The sequence below is a fragment of the Rosa chinensis genome, unplaced genomic scaffold (assembly GCF_002994745.2).
Source record: "Rosa chinensis cultivar Old Blush unplaced genomic scaffold, RchiOBHm-V2 RchiOBHmChr0c29, whole genome shotgun sequence".
NCBI lineage: Eukaryota > Viridiplantae > Streptophyta > Magnoliopsida > Rosales > Rosaceae > Rosa > Rosa chinensis.
The window spans coordinates 146,334-166,398 of NW_020126840.1; the positions used below are offsets into that span (position 1 = coordinate 146,334).

At 37.5% G+C, this 20,065-nt stretch overlaps 1 long non-coding RNA gene across 2 annotated transcripts; it reads right to left on the bottom strand.

The window, feature by feature from the left end:
* Positions 1 to 4,597: 4,597 nt before the first annotated feature.
* On the bottom strand, positions 4,598 to 5,530 carry LOC112181342. Of its 2 annotated transcripts, none has more exons than XR_005804299.1 (3): positions 5,460 to 5,530; positions 4,816 to 4,987; positions 4,598 to 4,618 (listed from the first exon to the last, which is right to left on the bottom strand). It is a non-coding gene; the product is annotated as an uncharacterized LOC112181342 (long non-coding RNA). The 2 variants fall into 2 exon arrangements; XR_002928802.2 differs by having other exon boundaries at positions 5,443 to 5,525.
* Positions 5,531 to 20,065: the final 14,535 nt, after the last annotated feature.

Below are 20,065 nucleotides of genomic sequence, written 5' to 3' on the forward strand. Positions count from 1 at the left end.
ACTTGCATATGAGTTTCTAGAATGGTCTTGATGTCAAAGAAGAATCCTTGTCCCATAATTATTAATTTTTGCTGGGAGAAATAAGAAGAAGATTTAGGCAAAGGTTCAATTTGGGAGAGTTTGGAAGAATATCTAATTAGTGTGAATTATGGAAAAGAAAATAAATAGAATATTTATCAATGAAGGTTTCCTGATTGCATACGAGTTGAAGAAGAGACCAATTTGAGAGAAGATATATAGTAATTTCGGCAAAGAAGATATTTAAGAAGATTCAAGATTGTTCTCTACCTCGTAAGGAATATTTTGATTGGTTGAATGATGTCATTGAAGTAGAAATCAACCTCGATACCCAAACATGCCGTGCACTATATATAGGAGGCTTTGTGAGACGTCAAACACTACCACAAAATTCAGAATCATGAACACAAACTTGTCCCCTTCTTCTCTCAATATTTCGGCAATCTTCCATTCTTCAAAGTTCAAGACCGTGAGCATGCCCATCTCCATTCAAGCATCCTTGCCGTGATCCTCATTCATTTACCACCTTTGAAGCTTCTTGCATTCTTGAAGATTTTAAAAGTGTAACCTTGAACATCTTTTTATGTTTTTGGTTTTGTTCTTTGTAAAACTAATTTCGGATTTGATTTTGGTTTTAATCAAATATGATTTGCGATTTCATGTGAGGATTAAGAATTGATTTTAGATATGTAGTTTTTGAATACTATGAAGCATGTTTTAGGTTTTCAAAGTTATAAATTGCATTTTCAACTTGTTATGCATGCATGATTGTTGGTTTTGTACTAATAGCCCATCGTGTGCTTGTTTATTGATCTTTGGATGCATACTTTGATTGATGAGCATGTAATTGAATCCATCCACAAATACTTGCACTCTTTTCCTTTTCATTGCCGTACACATTTTTTTCATTCTCTTTTTTTTTCTGTTTTTTTTTTCGGCATACATATATATATATATATATATATATATATATTTTTTTTTTCATGGACAAGTCTTTCCCCACACTTATTCTTCCTCATCATCTCTTTTGTAGTGCCTTCAAAATCTTATCTGTCTCGGGAATTAGCTCCACTAAATCCTTAGAACAAGGGTAGGGATATAACTATACTAAAGTTTAAAGGTTAGGATTTTGAGGGTGATGAAAGAAAAAGGTTTAAATGTAGGCCCAAAGGGGTTAACTAGAGGAGTCCCACGACGGGCACAAATATGGACACAGGCTATTTTTGGCTATGGTGGAATTTCCTAGGTGCCTTTATCCTTTCCAGAATCAGGGACATGTATTGATAAAAGTTTCGACCAGTACAAGAGCAAGTTCTAGTAATCTCTAGAGTCCGTCAAACTTAATCTGTGGCAAGCAGTCAATCAAAGAGAAAGATAATGAGATCACTAGCATCGCCAAGAAAGTAAGAATATATTTTTCAATAAACACTCACAAAGAATAGCAAATAGGCTCAAATTCTCACAAGGGTTATTATGAATCAAAACTCATCATCAACATGCTCATAATTCTGTACCAAGGTCAACAAAACCACATCTACTACACAATCATATGCTTTATATATATCGTAATTAACCAAAGAATTCTTTTAACATCATCTCAATATTGTGATCCTCTTTTATCCATAATTTCAGAGATTAAGTTTATCCTAGACAGTTGAAAGCAACCTAAGACTCGAAAAACAAAACAAAAACTGAAAACAAAGACTATAGACTCGAAAAATAACTAACGATTTTTTTTTGGATTTTTGAAAATTTTCGATTTTTTTTTTTTCAATTTTTTTTTTTCAATAAGACTCAAATTCCCTTCCCCACACTTGAATCATACATTGCCCTCAATGTATGACAAATTAAATCAAACAATGCATAATCGAAGTGTCAAGAAAGGAAATCACAAGATGCAAAGGAAGAAAAGTGAATAAGTGTAGAGAAAATCTCCCCCTTGTAGACCTCCCATGCTCACGACCTTTGGAGATGACAACAAGACCTCAACCTCAAGACCCTAAGGCCTTGACTTCCTAACAAATTGACTCCAAGGAAGAAGTAAGTGAGGGCGAGAAGAAAGAAATCATCTTGTTGCATCTTTGGAAACCACAAGTTTTTTTTTCTTGGCAGCCCATGTTCCAAATCCCATAACTTTTCGATGCAGCATCAGATGGTTGAGAGACCACTTGGAGGTGAAATTTGACATTCCTAGCTTTCTGTGCATTTCTGGAACACCTCCTAACTCCAAGTGGGTTGAAAGTTATAGCCCTGTGAAGTTAGAGAAAGAGCAGGAAAACGAACAGAAATCTGACAGGGTGACCTTTACCCTTTCAAACCTGTATACAGGGAACATCCCTTGTCCAATGGAAGCGATTCTTTGGCCTGATTGTAGTACACAGATAGAGCTTTGAGTACATATAAAGAACGCCTCATTTGAACCACGGAAATATGCCCAGTTTTTCCTTTTCTGTGACACAACTGCACAGTTTTCTGTTTTCCTGGACAGACCTTACTGCATTCAAACTGGAACTGGGAACGCATATGAACTCCGAATCCAGTTCTGTAAAAACCTACAGAAACTAGACTCAAATATCTTTCATTCATATATGGTAGATCTTCTGGTTCCATCTGAGCGAAAAACGGCGGCAGTCTAAAGTAGACTGACTGTATGGTCAGCACTCTGTTTTTACAGAAGGGACGCTTTTCACACCTTTTTATAACCTTATGACCTACACACAAACTAAAAACATAAAAAGGAACTAAATAGAAAACAAAGAAAGCAAAGAAAACATCATTTGGGTTGCCTCCCAAGAAGCGCTTGGTTTAAAGTCTTTCAGCCTGACATTGCAGCTCTTCATCTAGAGTAATCAGGAGGTTTAGGCCGCGGCTCGATCAGATGCTTAAGCCTCTTCAAAGATGTTTCATGGTCCCTTGCTAGCAACTTAGGTAACTTGAGAGCAATAGAAAGACAGGATTTAATGCTTCTCTTTTTCTTTCTCTTCTTCCATTGTCTCCTTCTTCTCTTAAGTTCAACAATCACGGCTACAATGATCTCCTTATGTGATTTGAGATGTTCACTTATGACCATCTCCACATGATCAACAAACTCAAAAGTTGCTTGGATGGGGAGAACATGTGTAGAGGTTGAATGAGGCATTGTAGGATCAGATGGTCTTCCATGTGCTAGCAATAAAGGCCCAAATGTAGGAGCTTTGATGGACTCCTCTTTTAAGCAATCCTCCCTTGTGGTCTCATAACCTTTTGGATCTTCATTAGGTAACATGATCGTTTCAGGCACTTGGGGCACATTTGCATGAAGCTCATCCTTACTTTCTTCATGATAGGATTCCTCATCATCAAAGGGATCTTCCATTTCCCACTTTTCAAGCTCGGTCATGTAGTGATCCTCAAAAATCTCAACGTTGAGTGGCTCTTGATAAGACTCCTCCAAATCCATTACTTCATCCTCATCAAATGTTGAATCATGGACTGCATCATGAGGTTGACACAAAGCCGTCACTACTAGAATTATGGCCTCAGACATCAGCCAAAAACCAATGAGAAAAAGAATTCCAACCGATGTCTTAGTGGGTGATGAGAAAGATCCGGAAAATGCAGACATCGGTTTTTAGCCGATGTCTGGTATAATTATATACATCTGTTCTTCATTATAAATCGATGTAAATACGCTTAAATTCTGACAAATTTGTATGTTTATATATTGTTAAACCCTGATATTTTTGGCTTTAATGCTTATAGAAATATAGATCCTACAGCCCAACTATACATTTTAACATCGTTATTTACTTAAAAACGATGACTGATATTGTTTCACACATCAGTTACCATGAACGTTTCTTGTTGTTCATGATTTAGACGTGTAATTTGGCTCATATCCTACCATTCCTAATTCAATATACACAGTTGAATATTATATGAACCGATTATTTACTTACATTAACATCAGATTCTCGGGAAAAAACGATGTTAATCATCTATAATACATCGATTCCAGTAAAAGAATGATGTCTAATGCTATGTAATATATCGAATCACTAAAAAAACGATGTCCATATATTTTCATAACATCGGTTTTCTTGTCCTCATCGATGGCAATACTTATATTGGACATCGATCTTTGTCTAAAAGACGATGTGCAGTAGCTTATGGCACATCGATTCCAACATAATAATTCAATTTCCTGTGGTTAATGGGACATCGATTTTGATTTTGGAACTGATGTATCTCTCTTGCTGGACATCAGTTCTTATAGCTATAACTAATTTAAACTTTATACATAGACACCAGTTTGAAATAAGAGGATTGATGTCCACAAAATTTGTAGCTGCTTCTATACAATATTGCAATATCCACAGTTTGACAAAGTGATTTCAATATATATTGGGGATTTTGTCCAAAATCATCATCATTGACAGTTCACAAAATATATATATATATGACTTCTTGTTTTGAAGGACTAAAGTATTCAGATTCCGTCACTTCCGATGAGGCAGTAGATGACATGGAACTGCTAGCAGTTGCTCCATTGCTTAGGCACTTTGATGCTACTGCAGGGTTTCTTTGAATATATATATATATCATCTACCTGCCCACAAACCTGAGAAAAATGGTATGCATTATGAGAATTTGGTCTGCAACCATGAGGCTCAGCTTACATAATATGTATGACAAGGGCATAACATCAGAAAACAATAAGTGCCATAAGAATATCAACCAATTGGATTCTAAATGATATTGAATCATGTTATTTTAATTTGAAGTAACTGCTTAAATGCTGAGACGATTGGGTTTTACCTGCTTATACCCTTGCCCCACGAAGCGTGCACGCAAAGTGGGTGTGGTTGATGTTGAAGTGCTCACATCATTTATAACAGCAACCTCTGATGAGGGTTCTAAACTCTCTATTGGAATTGCAGAATCAACACTTCCACTTGAGTTGCCAAATAAGAGAGCACCTTGGAGATACCTGTATTTTACATATTTATGGCCCATTTAGATCGGTGCAGTTTGCATTCAAGCCACTATTGAATTCAAGGTGCAACTAAAAGAGTAAGTGCACTCATATTCTTTGATGGTGTCTTACATTCTGTGAGGTCTACCACAATCAAGATCTCAAGAGTGTTGCTTATTGATTCTTACCAATACAAAAAAAGAATATATATGTGTGTGTGTGTGTGTGTGTGTGAGTAGTGCCATTCATAGGTGGTGTACTGTCCAACATATCTAGTTACCCTCATCTAGTTTATATAATGCTGCAAGATCTTCTAATGGAGCAGTAGCAATGAATACAGACTACTACAATGTATAATACAGTAACCAATTAATTTACCCAAAAGTGGAGATGGTTTCATAAAGTATATCCATTCATATAAGAACACAAGCAAATCTGAGAGCACCAAACAGGAACAATTTGAATTTTACCTCCCAGCGATACATACATATTTCCGTTCAGGAGTGTAAACAGCTTTTGAGCAATTCTTTTCAACATAATACAGGAGTCCCCTTGTTTGATCAATAACCCCGTGGTTTGCACAGAATATAGGTGACAATTATACATCAGGAAGAAATTTGAATTAAGCTTTTGTCGATGGAAACACATAAGATAATATAACATGTTATCAGTAAGCAAGCAGCCCTCAAAGACACGATCAGAGGGATCCAGAATTCTTAGCAAGAACTTATCATGAAAAAATTTAATAACCTACTGGGGGGGTTCCAAGAGTCAATAACAAGGAAATATCTGATTTCCCATATTCTTCCATGTAGAGACATGCAAGCCATCCTCCTGCTGAATGTAAAACTAGGGATAAAGGTCCACCTAAAATGAAAAACAAGAAAAAAAAGGAATTCAAGGGTTTTAGATCTCCGAGAAATGAAGCAAATAAAACCATTATCGTTGATGAAGAACACTAATGTACAATGACAGAGGATGGCGAGGAAGGACAGACCACATGAATATAATGGTTGAAATCTGATGGTGAGTTTTCCGACATCACCACTCTGATGATCATGTGTTCAAAAGAACAAGAATTTCTCATGGCTTTTTGGAGCACATTATCTAACCCATTATATATTTTGACTCTCCCCTGTCCCCCCAATCTCTCTCGCTCTCTTGGTCTCACCGAAAAGTCAAGGCTAGGGAAGGTCATTACTCAATGTTACATTGAGTAATATATAATAACTAATAATGAGACTTCAGAATACCAACAATAAGGTTGGAATAAATCAAATAACTCAAACTCAAGTAGTCAAGTATTACCCTTAAACCTACAAAGAGTGCACAAGTTCAATCTGTAGGTTAATTGGTCTACTCAAACTCAATTGGGGTCAAAATTTTGTTGCTTTATTGATAAGTTTGACAAACCCAATTCAATAGAGAAAGGAGGGGTTATATGGTAGATTTCACAGTATAGTTGTGCTTCTAGACCCGGCAGATTTCACATATACCACTTAACCATCTCAACAACATGAATAATATCATTCTATCTCAATAATTCAAAAGACAAAAATTCATCTTCTTTACCTCTCTGTACTTCGACATTCCTTATCCAAAACCAAGGTATCAAACCCACAATTTCAGATCTCTAGCCACAAAAACCTAGAAACCTATGTCAGGTAAGCCTCAATAAACAAAGCCAAATGAACCCACTTCGACAAAAAAATAAGATATATAGCCAACAAAGCTCGAATACCTACATGGGTTTTCTCTGTGAATGTGCCTCTGAAATCTGAATATAAGCGAAGATTAAAAGCAAATTCCATATCAAATGTGCTTCTTGGAGACAAACAGAATTTGGATAACAAAGACCCAAACTTCAAATCAAATAGAGTTTGGAAAAAGAATTTACCTTGACGATTTGATTTGCAAGCGTTAATCTGAAGACGTGAACATGAAATACAAACAAAAACATAAAACACACAAAACAACCGAGCATCAAACCACAAAACCCAGAAGAAACTATGAATTAAAAACTCAAAAAAGCCAGGTGCTCATCCAATTACCCAGATTTCTTTCTTCTTCCCGTCCCCTTCCTCTCCTTCTCTCTCTGATCAGTCTTATGTAAATTTCGCCCTTCTTCTCTGCGCAAGCCACGAAACAAATAATTACAAAAATACTGAACAATTTTACAACAAAAATGATAAAACTTGAATGAAAACAGGACATCGAATCCAAGGCTGTATAGAGGAGATCTGAAGGTGGAGACTCGTTCTCCTTGGAGGCTTTATGCTTTCACGGAAGCTTGTCGGACTAGGGTTGGCGACTGGGGCGACTCCATCGTCTCCCGTAAGAAATTGTGGCGCAGATAGACTTCATCTCCGTCAATTTCAGAGAGAGACTGAGAGGATTTTAGAGAGAGAATGTGAGATTCGGAGACACAGAGAGAGGGAGAGGGAGAGAGAGAGAGAGTAGGGTTTGGAAAGACAAGGGAGCGAGAGAGAAGGAGAAGAAAGATAGGTGATGGTCGGAGGCGGAGATGGAGGAGGAGAATGAGCTAAGGTGGGGAACGCGAAGAAGGAGGAGCTGAAGTCAAAGTGAGATCTATTCATTAGGGTTCGAAACTTTCAAAGTGAAAAAAAAAACCCAAGTGTTGGGGGAATGAATTTTGGTCACCGCGTCTCTTAAACTTTGAAAGTTAGTCCCTCCGCATTTTTTCAAAATTTTTGAACGAGACTTTACACATCGGTTAATTTAACGACGATGTTTATAATCACAATAGAAATCGATATTTCATAAACCGATGTTAGGATGTATTTTTTACATCGCGTGCAATTCCCACCGATTTAATAATGGTGATGTCTGATGGCATAATTCTAGTAGTGCGTAGTTGTTGGGAGCTCCCCTAAAGTTGCCATCGGTTTAGAAGGGTGCTCCTGAGATATTAAGCTCATCATCAAGAGCTTGCTTTTCCTGAATCCAATCTTGAAAAGAAGCATCTGAAGCTTGTTGTCCCTGAATCAAAGCTTGAGTAGCAGCATTTAGTTCCTTAATAATCTCATCATCATTATTAGACATACCTGAGTTTTGAGGAGGTGGGGCTTGTGGCCAATAGTCATGGTATGAATATGGAGAATCTTCGAACTCATTGAAAGATCCTTGTTGCACGTTTGGATCGTCATAACACGAAGAGTAAGGAGGATTATCCCATGCCGGATTGTATCGAGGTGAATAATAATTATTCCAATGCCCTTGGTTGTCATGAAATCCTCCAACCATGGTATTTTGATCATAGTATCCTTGATATTGGATGCTTGGACATGTCTCCGTAGAATGACCAACTATGGAGCATATGGAACACACCTCGTAAGATTGATGCCACATTGAAAAACAAAACAGAAATTTAAGTTACTAATATATAGCAAAAGAATGTGTAAAATCCTGAAAATCAAAATATAAAAAAATAAACCAAACAATGTGAATGTGAAAAATAAGTATTTTTCAATCCCCGGCAACGGCGCCAAAAATTGATATGCTAAAATTAAGCGCTCAACTTAACCCTGCAAGATGTAGTCGTCAGCAATATAGAGTAAGCAGGGATCGTTCAAGCCAGGGATTGAGGGTAACTAGTTAATCACAAAGAAAATTAAAAATAAACTAATCTAAACTAATCAAAGAACACAAATCAAACAACCAAGAAACTAACTAAAAGAAAAGAAAACAAACGTAGAATAAGGAGAATGAAAGTAGGAGAAACGAAAATGAAAAGAAGAAAATAAATGTTTTGGGGTTTTAGGGTTTACGAAAATTAAAGGAAAAAAAAGAAAGCAATTTCGATTTTAAGTTGAAAAACAATATGGAGAAGACGTTAGAGACTCGGAAATCCACCACCAATTATTTTCGAACAATGTTAAGTTAACCTAGTTTCAATTACTAAGGTGTGAACAGAAATCAACCAAGAAACAAGTCGGAGCAGATCATGTCCCTTATTAATGTTTCCCTAATTACTTAGTCTATGTGAACGCACAATAGCTAAGCCTATCAAACATGCAATCAAGGTATAGAATGCTATCCTATCAACAACACATATAGTGTCAACATATTTGAAGCATTAAGATCTCATGGAAACGATTGATTATAGAGTTGCAGTCTAGTGTGGAACGCCTACCTAGCATGCTCTTCTAGTTGTTTAAAACATCAACTTTTGTTCAAAGCCTTGCATACTTGTGGATTAGAAACAAGATGATTAGGTGAATTATTTTCTAAACCTAGCTCCAATTACATGCATAAATCCTATGTTGGCCACCATAAAACAAACACATGTAAAAGTTTTCAATCAATCAGAGATAAACAACCAATCCACACCACAGATCAAGAAACTAAATTTAAACAAACATATGTTCTACATAATTGGGGCTTCAAACCTCGCCCCTAACAAAAGTAACTAGCCACACATCGTCTTAAATTCAACAATTAAAAACATGAGTATTCGATTACAAGAGGATAAAACCGTAAAGAGCAAAGTATGAGAGCCACGAATTCACTTTTAGGCATCCTTAGATGCAGGCACTCCTCCAAGACAAGTCACGGCAGAAGCTTGATGGAAGTGGATGGTGATGTGCACGGTTTTCCTTCTTGAATACTTGGGAATTTTTGACTTTGTGTGCTAGGGTTGGGAGCAGAGATGGCGCTGTAGGATGGTTCTCTTCAACGTGGTCAGAGCCTCTATATATAGAATACACAGCCGAAGTTTCCTTTTCCAATTCTGCTTTGAAAGCCTCTCCTAGTTGCTTGACGATTACTCTACTTGGTGCATAATTAAATGATTTTCAAGCCTTAATAATCTTCCCAAAATCTTGAGGAATCATTCTAGGACTCTCCTTCATATTTGAAGCAGCAATAACCTTCCAAAAATGCCTGGAAATCCGTCCAAAGAAGAATCTCGGCCAAAATGCCCTGTTTTGACTAGGATTCAATTTCTGTCTCTGAAGCTTCCTTCTTGGACAAGGAACGACTTCGTCTTGACAAGTTTCTGGATGGTTCTTGACTCCCACGTGTTCTATGATATCATATCACCTAGATCAATAACCTTCTGGAAAAAATCCAATAAAATTGCCGGAAAAGATCTCCCAAAAAGCTTCGTGAAAAGCTGACAGTTTCTGCCTTATCGGGAAGAATTCGACTTTGATTTCCTACTGCCTCGTTGACACTTTTGACCAGTTCTTTGGCTCTTGTTGAAGTAAACATTATTTCTTCAAGTATCGCTGGCCCTTTCTGTAAAGATGCCGCTGGAATGATGCAAGAATTGCTCCTCAAAACCGTTCCCAGAAGGCTGATTCTGAAACTGCAGTTTCTGCTTTGCAGCAACTGTTTTGCACAACGATTTCCGTGGACTTCCCTTGTAATTTCTGGCCAAATGGCTATCAAACTTGGTCCTTTGGATCAGTACTTCATTATCCATGGCTCCATTGCTCCCTTTCAGCTCTTATTTCTCTTGAATCACTCCACGAACTACCTAAAAAGAAAACAAAGTTAAAACTGACTTTTTAAAGGAAATAGCTAAGAAAAGTGTAAGGGATTTCACACGTTATTCGTCGCATTTATGCTCCTATCAATAAAAGGAAGTGACATTGCCAGTGACCTCACTGGCCAGTGTGTTCACTGGTTATGTCTCTGTTCAGTACAGGTTAGTGAGCGATAGTTACATGGTAAGTTACATGGTCAGTAAGAAGTTTCTTACCAATTTTTTTTATATTTTTAAAGCACTCCCCTGTTCTTGCTCTTCTTGGTTTCATTGAATCAAAATGCAGCCATTGCGGTATGTCCTTGTCAAGGACCAAGAGCGTGTGGTGAAATTCTTTTCATTATGGGTAATTGGGAAGAAAAGCATTCTGCATTTTCCCAGGTTTTGGAACAGCGGCTCACACAAGTATTGATGCAGGTTTCTTACAGTTAAATATATTCTCAATACTATTTAAAAAAAAACAGAAAAGAAAACATAGAACGAGTTATAAATAAAAAAATAATGAGAGATAAGCATTCAATGTTTACAGAAAGTGCTCGTCATACTTACCCAACACATGCTATGCATAAAAGCGGATCTTCCCAAACTTTGTGAATTTTTCATCTGCAGTTCATCCTTTAACACTTCCCCATAGCAATCAATCCAATTGTTTGCTATTGTTTGATCGCTGATGAACATTTTGACATCCGCCCTTGTGATTTCGCTTCCTGCCTCTTTTCCCTCCCAGAATATACCCTGCATAACATAGAACGGTGTTAGTCCAGTGACTTAGCCAATGACTTTCAATGGCCAATGATGTGGCCAGTGACTTTGACAGTGACCTGGCCAGTTACTAGGCCAGCTACATGGCAAGTGAAGTCACTAGCTTGTGAGCTGTAACATGAAACATTACCTTTGTTCTGCCTTGTTCCAATACTTCTCTAATTTGCTTTTAGTTGGGTTGTCAAGTAGCTTGTACAGTTGTAGCTTTTGCCAATCTATCACTTCAATTTCGTTTTTTTTTCTGTTTCTTCCTCATCATCCACATGAATCGTCAAATCATGTATCATTTCCTCCTCTGGTTGCTGTTCAGCTGTCTGTCCTTTTTTCTTTTTCATTGCTGTGATTCTGGTCATTTTTGCCCTTTGCCTGTTCTCTTTCACCTCAACCCACTAGAAAATATCTTTTTTTTTGCACTCTCTCCTTTCTCTTCATCCTAACTACATATGAATAGAGGCCAATAGATTCTGAGTCCTGCCCTGATATGTCCTCTAAAATTGGCATGGTGAACTCAGCTCTTGTCATCTGTTCTGTAGGAGAAATGTAATTGACTGGTTCAACATCAAAAATAGGTTGAACCTCTGGTCATATAATGATCTGATACTTATGCGGGTCTGCTTGCATATCTTCCAAACTGACTTTTGAGGAGGTGGAGATCGTAACGTGGCCGCAGGTGGAAACTCAAACAATGCATTAATCCAAGCAGTATTTGGTGTGCAAGCATCTTCTGTTGTTCCCAATTTAACCTCAGGAGAGGTTGGTCAATGAATCTGTGCAGCTACTTGGGCGAGGCATTGAAGTGGAAACTGATATCCTCGGTCAGTTGAGTGTGGTGCAGCAGATGTCATCTCAGATGCACTTGCTGTGGAGTAGGCAGGTTGTGACTGAGTTCCCTGAATACCACCTTGAGTTTTGTGTTCTTGGAGTTCTTGCTGTCAGTTGGCTTGTCCTGAGGGGCCTTTGATTTTGGCGGAGGGAAACTAGGGGTGGGGGAGGAGGAGTTGAGTCGTTACCATCACCTGGACGTGCTATTGGCGACTCAAACTTCTCAGTTAGTGCCATCACTATTCTCTCCAATTTCTTCACTCTTGAATTCAGGGAGGCTTTCTCATTTTCAGCACCGCATTTTCCAATAACACATCCTCCTTCTCTTCATTTATTCTGCCAATTTCTTTTTCTTTCTCGTCAACTTCTTTTTCAAAGCACTTAGCTCTTCTTCCATTCTCTCCAGCTTTCTCTGTAATTCGTTCTTCTCTTCGTCGTTCTTCCTATGTCTGTCTCCATCTTCTCATTGTTAATGTGGTCAGCTTTCTTTTCTCTTGTTTCCAGTTCTTTCTCCAATTTCCTTATTTTTTCTTCCAGGCCCTTTTTCTCTATTTCCACATCTCTTAGTTCTTCTTCCTTTTTCTGAAGATTTTTCTCTAATTCTTTCTTCTGTATATCATTCCATGCAGTCTCCTTCTCTATGTTTCCACTGGTTCTCTTTTCAACATTTTCTTCTTGCCATCATTTTGTTTTTCTTGACTTTCTATGTCTGTATTAGACTCAGAATCATCTTGCTCTGCATCTTTTTAACTTTATTAAAGATTTTCTGAACCAAAATTACAAAAACTTGTCAGTGACATGGGAAGTTGCACTGTGACATGACCAAATAACAGTAACATGTGCAGTGACATAGTCAATGACTTGCTTAGTGACCTGACTAGTTGGAACGCTACAACAATTACACTGAACATGACAGCGACATAAATAATGACAGGACCAGTGACAAGACCAGTGACCCAGTTTTTCTACATCAAATTAACATACCTTCAACTTTCCCATTGTGTTGAAATCCCCTTTTTTTCTTTTCTATCAGGGTCTTTAATTGCCACTTTCTGATTCCGTGATTTTCGGTTTCCCTTCCAGCGATTGGCAGCACTACTCCCGTCTTGTGGCAAAACCAGTACTGTTTGGAAAAAAAAAAAATAGAAAACTAGTTATTTTTCAAACAGCTGCTTAAGAATATGAATATCACAACAAACATCAATGACATAGGTAAATACATAAACAATGACATTGCCAGTGACATAAACTTAACAGTATCTGCCAATGCCTTCTTCAAAGCTTGCTCTGCACCCGCCTTGTTGATCCTCTTCTTTTTGTCAAAGTATTTAGTCACGAACTCAGAATTGTATGCCCCTTCTTTGGTCTTTGGTACTGATAACCCGCATCCCGGCACTCCTAAAATCATAGATATATCACTTGTTGACATTCTGAATTTCCTGTTCCCAAACACAAAAAGGTCTTTGTCGCTGTCGTATGGTTGTAGCAGAAGTGTGATTAAATCATCTGATTTCTTTGCATCCTTTTCTTTAATTGAACCTCCATGGAATGCATCTATCAGTGTTGCAAAGGGTGTTTTGTGCACCAGCTCTAAAGTCCCTTCAGTCTAGGGATGGCAATGGGGCGGGTTGGGGATAGGGATCACAATACCATCCCCATCCCCAGGGTCATTCTCCAACCCCATCCCCGCCCCAATCCCCAATAAAACATATTGGGAATTCCTTGTCCCCATTTCTACTGGGGACTAAGTCTCCAAACCCGCCCCAAATCCCCAATAAGAATTTAATAAATAAAATAATTTTTTTCTCATATTGCCTTTTTTAAAATCAAAATGTATAACAAATAAAATTAAAACATGATTAAATTCATAAATCATAATTCATTAAAGTTGAAACATCATTAAAGTAAAAGTGTAATTAGCTATTAAAGTAAAGTAGTAAATGTATATATTTGATTTATATTATAAAAAATAAATTTATATATATATATATAAATTAAATATATGTATATATTATTGGGGCGGGTTTGGGGATGGGGATCACAATACCATCCCGCTCAATCCCCAATTTTAAATAGTGGGTATGAGGGATCCCTATCCCCATTCCCCATTTGTCCCCGAAGTCTCTCCCCATTAGGGGCGGGTATCCAATGGAGCTCCTCCCTGCTGGAGTTTTTGCCATCCCTACTTCAGTCAGCTTATTTTTGTTTTCTGAAATTGTTTTCAGAAAAGCAACCATTGTGCAGCGATACTGCACAGAACCCTCTTTTACATATCTTTTCCTTCTCCCTGGGACTTTTTCCTCTTCATCATCCTTTGTATCTTCTTCGTTGTCAGATTCTTCCTTCTTCTTTCTACTCTCTTTTTTGTCTTCCTTTTATCCATTTTCTTCTCTTCTTGGCATGAACTTCTTCTTCATCTTCAGTTTCTTCCCTGTTTCTTCTTTCTGCTTTCCAGTTTTCTTTTTTTTTTTATCCATTTTCTTCTTCTTCTTGGCGCTAACTTCTTCTTCATCAGATTCTTCTTCATGTTCAGTTGTTTCCTCTTCATCCTACGTTGTTTCTTCTTCATCTTCAGTTCTTTCTTCTTCATCTTCAGTTGATTCTTCTTCCTTGTTTCTTCTTTTCTCCTTTCCACTTTTCTTCTTTTTATCCTTCTTCTTGTTCTTACCACAGACTTGTTTTTGATCTGATTCTTCTTCATCTTCAGTTGTTTGCTTTCTTTTTTTTCTCTCTTTTCTTTCTTCCATTTTATCTATTTCAACTTTTCCCCAATTGTTTCTTCTGGACTTTGTTCTTCAGATTGTTCTTCTTCAGATTAGTCTCTTTGTTTTCTTTTTTGTTGCCCCATTTCCTCGAACTTTTATAAAAATCATGTAAATAGTTACGAAAATGAGAAGTCAATAGTGATTTTGATAGTTACATAATCAGTGACATAGTTACTCACATGTTAATGATAGTGACATAAACAGTGACATGAACAATGACTTGACCAATGACTTGATCATAGTCAGTGACTAGTGCAGCGACATGGGCAGTTACAAAGACATTGAAGAATGACAAAACGCTGAAATGTTCTCTCATCAGATTCCACATGTAATTCAAACAAAACTCACAAGAAAATTCATTTTCTCATCAGATTCCATATCTAATTGAAAGAAAACTCACATGCAAATTCATTTTCCCATCAAATTCCACATGTAATTGAAATAAAAGTCACCATTTTCTCATCATATTCCACATGTAATTCAAACAGAAATCAGCATTTTCTCATCAAATTCCACATGTAATTCAAACAAATCTCACCATTTTCTTATCCGATTCCACATGTAATTTAGACAAATTTCACACGGAAATTCATTTTCTCATCTGATTCCACATGAAATTCAAACAAATCTCGCATGCAAATTCATTTTCTCATGAGACTCCACATGCAATTGAAATATCTTTCCTAATTCAAACAAAACCCAAGCTATTCAAATCAAAATTATATGAAAGGAGGAGGAGGAGTTCACCATCGTCTGTCTGACAAGGACAGATTTTCGGTAAATTTTAAAACCCTAGAATTTGTGGCTTAGTCGGTGAATCACTCTTGCTTAGCCACCAGTTAACAGAGTAGGAAAATCAGTCGTTTTCTGTTGTTTTCGCTGGAGAGAAAATCTTGAGCGGTTTCTGTGAGGTTTGAAATTGTGAAAACTCACAGAAAATGGTCATTATAGTCGTGCTTGGGTTAGATAACGGCCACTGGTAGTAATCATAAATTTTTGTAGTTCTGGGGTTAGACAGGTAATTTGAAACAGACACAGTTAGTTGTTCTATGTTTTCACTCATGACGTTAGTTTTTACAGTCACTTTGTCAAATTATGGCTTTTGCTGAAGTTGACTCTGCTCTTATGGTGAATCTCATATCATAAATGGCCAGTGGGAAGGTTCTCACCCTCTTGCTGGTTTGTTGTCAGAATGCAAGAGACTTTGGCATGAAGATTGGATTTGTAATATTCAGCATGTTTACAGGGAGTGTAACTTTGCTGCAGATGGTCTTGCGCACTTTGGTCACTCATTGGGTTTGGGTCTGCACAGATTTACTTCGTAACCTCATTGCATTTTATCTTGCTTGGATGACGATGTTAGAGGTCTTGTTAGGCCAAGATTAGTAGTTAATTTTTCAGTTTCTTCCACTAAGATTTATAGATATTGATTTTCAGAATTGTGCAGCGGAATGCTGCCGTTGCGGTGCAGCGGCACGGTGCAAACTGAAATAGAAATATCATTTTGGCTATGACTTCTCTAGTGACTTAGAGTTCTAAAGTTTCTTTGCTAGTGATTTGACCAATGTGTTAGCTAGTGACTTGACCAGTTAATTTCAGTCTACAGTTACTTGACTAGTGACCTTGTCCATGACATTCAGGTTGCCAGTTCTAGTGACATTCATTTTCTCTATAACTTGGTCAGTTACTTTAGAAGGTGCCTTAGCACATGAATTTCTTTCAAAAGATCATTGCATAAAAACTTTTATATACGAAAGCATTCTCTGTAAGTTACATATTCAGCTACATGCTTAGTTACATATTTAGTTACATGGTCAGTTACATACATTGTAAGTTACATGAATAGCTACATGATCAGTGACTTGGTCAGTTACTTGAGTTTTACAATAACTTGTCTAGTGACTTGGCTAATGACATTCAGTTTTCTTTTTACTTGGCCTGTGACTTAAGCAGTTACTTAAGTCTTACTGTAGTGAATTTAACAATGACATTCTCAATTATATGCGGCCTTCATATTTACATAGTCAGTGAGTTGTCCTATGAATTCAGAAGATGCATTAATGTTGCATTAATGCATTAATTTTTCAGTTTCTTCTACTAAGATTCATAGAGATTGATTTTCAGAATTGTACAGTGGAACGCTGCCGTTGCGTTGCAACGACAGGCTACAAATATTAATGAAAATTAAAAAAAAAAATAGCCACAACAACTTTGGTTGGTTAATGGGCAGCGGAACGCTGCCTTTGCGGTGCAGCGGCACGGTGCAAACTGAAATAGAAATATCATTTTCGCTGTGACTTCTCTAGTGACTTAGAGTTCTAAAGTTTCTTTGCTAGTGATTTGACTAATGAGTTGGCTAGTGACTTGGCCAGTTAATTTCAGTCTACAGCTTGACCAGTGACCTTGTCCATGACATTCAGAGTTGCCAATTCTAGTGACATTCATTTCTCTATAACTTGGTCAGTTACTTTAGAAGGTGCCTAAGACATGAATTTCTTTTCAAAAGATCATTGCATAAAAATTTTATATACGAAGCAATCTCTGTATTTGGCCAGCGACTTCACTTGACCAACTACATGGACAGTGACTTCGCCAGCGACTTCACATGGCCAGCTACACTGATAGTGACTTGGCCAACGACTTCACTTGTCCAGGTACATGGCAATGACTGAACAGCTACTAAGACAATTACAAGAACATTCAGTGACATTCAGGTTCTCTATAACTTGGCCAGTTACTTTAGAAACTACCTAAGCAGATAAATTGCTTTCAAAAGATCATTGCGAATGAAATTATATATAGTAAGCAATCCGAAACTATAAAACATGTACTTAGAAGCTCTCTAAACTATATAACATGTACTGAAGGAGCTTTAACCTGTCCTATTCCCTAAACAATTTCTACAATTCGTCATGTGTCGGTTCCAGCTGTGCCTACTTTCTGCAATGACTTTACACATGAGCTCTAAATTCAGAATATCATCTTTGTTAGTTTGCTTGGAACTATCTCCTTTTCGATATTTTCTCCATGTTGTACACACAAAAAGCCCCGCAATCCAATATGTTCGTTCACATAAAATTGAAGTTAATGATTTGAACTTTAATGATATAGACATTTTTTAATAGCTATGTACTTACGATCTTCTCCCTTGTGAGGGTGTAGCTTTTGATGTCTTTCACTTCATTTTTCCATCATAGTTATCCCTGATCCATTTGATGCTTTCTATCTATTTTCAGTCAGGGGAACTTCGATCAGTTTCAATTCTTCTTCCGAGCTGTTCTTTTCATCGATTTCATCGGAATCTTGGTCTGCATGTCATCTGCTTGTTCTTTGACTGCTGTCATCCAAGCTCTACCATTTCAATATGCATTTCCAATATCACAGCCAAATCATAATATTCTCTCTCTTTAATTAATATAAAATTAGTATGATGCAAGAGTTGATACCATTTTTTTGACATTTTGAAAGAAACTTCAGTTTAATGGTTTTTCGGTTTCTTTGATCATAGTGGAACCGTTCTTTAACTCTTGTCAAAATCAGCAGTCTATGATGAATCCGGATTCATGTGAATTGGGAAGAATATATAGTTTGACCTTGCCAGATTCTGGAACAATGGTTCACAGAGTATAGATGTATGATACACGTTAATTTCTGCGGAATGCTGTTTCAAAGAAACATAACAGAAGACAAGTTATTACGAATTACATGATTTGATTTGAATGTAGATTAATCATTCCAGTACTTACCCGCATAAGGGATGCATAAAGATGGCACCTCCAGACCTTGTGATTCTTTGTCTGATAGTTGATCAGTCAACAGAATCCCATAACATTCTATGTAGTTGCTTACTATAGGTTCATCCATTATCATGTCCTTCAGATCCTGTCTGGATACCTCCGCTCCATAGTGCCTGCCTACCCAGAAGAACACTCTGCATAGAATGAACTGTATAACTAACATGTATTGTGATATGCAGTTACTTTAACAATGACATGGCCAGTGACTTCACTTGCCCAGCTACTTGGCTAGCTACATGAACAGTTACATGGCCAGTTACTTTAGATGGCCAGCTACATGGACAGTTACATGTACAGTGACTTCACAAAGGCAGCTACATTGACAGTTACACGGCCAGTGATTTCGCCAGCTACATGCACAATTACTTGGCCAGCGACTTCACATGGCCAGTTACTTAGTCAGTTACATGAACAATGACTTGGCCAGTTACAATAAATTTAAAATAGAATTTTAAGTTAATTAAATTATTACCCTGATGGTGCATTTTGCTAGTATCTCTACACTCTCCTCTTGGTGTCATGGTCCATATAATTGTTGACTTTGCTCTTCTCCCAGTCTACGACCTCAAGAGGGAGTTGTTTTTCTTCTGGCTCTTCATTGATGTGTGCTTGTTCCGCAACATCTATCTCTTTTATCACGTCTAGAACGTCCTCTGGTAAACCGTCCAAATTCTGTTGTGCTAGCATCTCTTCTAGCTTTTTACATTCCGTAGGTTGCAGTGAGGCCTTCTTCTCCTTTTCTTTTTCTTCCTTTTCAGCAGCTCTCAATATCTCTTGCTTCTCCTTTGCTTTTTTCTCTCGTTTTGCTTTCACATCCCCCACCAGTAAATGTTGTCCTTCTTCTGTGTTCTTTTCCTATTCTTTAATCTCACAACATATGAGTAGAGACCCATTGATGATACCGTTTTACCGGAATGTTGCTCTATAATGCGCATTGTTAACTCGCCCTTTTTGTTCTCTTCTGGTGTCTTCTGCTCTTCCTCTATGCTCAACGTACGAAGTGGAGAGGCATGTGCAGCTATAGGAGTTTTCACTATCTGAAACATGTCTAGTTGTCTTTCCATTTCTTCAACTGTGAGCATGCCAACTGTGGGGTTCTGGAACAGTGAGTCCTTGTGTGATGGAGGTGTCAATTGAGTTTCTTCTGGCACTATGCAGTGAGGTGGAGATTGAGCTGCTGTGGTTGCAGATTCTTCTACTATCAAGATCTCTTGGGATTGACCTTCCTCAACAGTTGATTGATCTTTCTTTTCTATGTTTTCAGCAGCCTTGGATTGAGCTGCATTTAATTCATTTTGCTCTTCTGTTGAGCTAGGTGGTGGGGAGTTGTGCTGTCGAGCTACTGTTGAGGTATGAGTCTTTGGGCTCAACATCTGCTCCAATTTCTTTTATTTTGCCTCTAACTCCTTCACCGATGATGCAAGGCACAAATTCTCTG